Source organism: Ixodes scapularis, unplaced genomic scaffold, assembly GCF_016920785.2.
Source record: "Ixodes scapularis isolate PalLabHiFi unplaced genomic scaffold, ASM1692078v2 ptg000058l_1__unscaffolded, whole genome shotgun sequence".
In the NCBI taxonomy this organism is placed as follows: Eukaryota; Metazoa; Arthropoda; class Arachnida; order Ixodida; family Ixodidae; genus Ixodes; species Ixodes scapularis.
In genome coordinates, this window is record NW_024609900.1 from 2258922 (window position 1) to 2260588 (window position 1667).

Below are 1667 nucleotides of genomic sequence, written 5' to 3' on the forward strand. Positions count from 1 at the left end.
AGCTTATCTGGATCTTTACTTTTTGGAATCAGGACCGTGTGGCTGTTATAAAATGTAGGCGGCAAGGCTCCCACTTCATAAGCCTCCAAGAAGACCTCGAGTAGAAAAGGGCATAGCTGCTCTTTGTACTTTTTGTAAAACTCGGATGGGAGTCCATCAGGTCCTGGTGTTTTAGAGTTTCGTAGATGATCTACCGCCCATCGAACCTCTTCTAGCGTTATTGGTCCGCTAAGCAGGTCGCGTTGAAGCTGATCAACCTGGGGCATCAAAGAAACCAAGGGCTTGGCTAATTGATTGTCTACGGGTTGTTTGTGCCCAAAGAGGTTTTGGTAATGAAATTCAAACGTTTTCATAATGTCGTCTTCGTCTGTTGAGAGCGTCCCATTACAATTTAAAAGTTTAATTTTCTTTGAAAGTCCGTTTCGCATCTCGTCGTCGATTGCGCGGCGCGAAGGTGTTTCAGAGGATAGAAAACGCTTGCACCTAGACCGTACTAGTGCACCATGGTAACGGTTTTGTTCATAACGCTGTATCTGACATTTAACGCGTGTAATTTCTTCCTGAAACAAGCCGGGTGTTTCACACTCCAGCTCATAAAGAATGTGTAAATTTGTCAAAAGGGTAGATTCTTCTTTCTTTGCATGAAACGATGCAATGCACGCGCATTCAATTGCCTCGTTTTTAACCTCCTGCTTGAAAGAGTCCCATTGAGCAAAAATGCCGATATTATGATTTGTTGTTGCTTTGTTGAAGCATTCGCGCACACGCTCTTCGAAATCTGTGTTCTCTAAAAGTCTCGTGTTAAATTTCCACAAAGCCCATTTTGGTTTTGCCTTACGTTGCGTGTCTGTTCCGATACGGACGCTTACAAGACAATGATCTGAAAACGAAACTGGTTTCACGTCATATCCAGTCACACGTGAAAAAAGTGAACTTGAAACGTAAATACGATCAAGCCTGGCATTACATGAAGCTTGGAGGTGGGTGTATCGGAAAGTTGTACTTCGAGAAGCTCCAACATCAAATAGGTGATACTCATATGTGAGAGTGTTGAGAGTGTCAGCACTTCTATCAGGTCGAGAAGGGGGTGTTGACCTATCGTTTATATTACACACACAGTTAAAGTCGCCGAATAAAATTATTTGTTTGTCGGTATCTAAGTATGGGGCAAGGTTTTCAAAGAAAGAGCATCGCTGTCGAACGTCGTTATGAGCATAAATACAAATTAAGCGCCAGTATGTGCCATGCAACGAGAAATCGCAACATATCAACCTTCCGTCGTCATCGACGGCGTGTGAGAGTGACGTATATCCTAGCCTTTTCCTTAAAAACAAAAGGCACCCTCCCGACAACCCATCAGCATGACTAACACATACCTCATAATTTGAGAGGAAAGGGTCCAGTGCACGAGCCGTGTCCTCATCAGACGATATTTTTGTCTCCTGGACGGCAACAAAATCCATCTGTTCTTTTGAGAAGAGCCTATACAATTGCGATTGTCGTGCACGAGAACACAGTCCTCTGACGTTCATGGTAGCGAAGCTGAGGGGAGGAAATGCCAGAGAGATGTTAGTTAGGGTGGCAGTGCATCGCCGTCTTTCACCAGGTGGTCAGGCTGTGGGGTCTTGCTGTGCGACTGTTCCCGCACCGTGGTCGGCTTGCGTTTC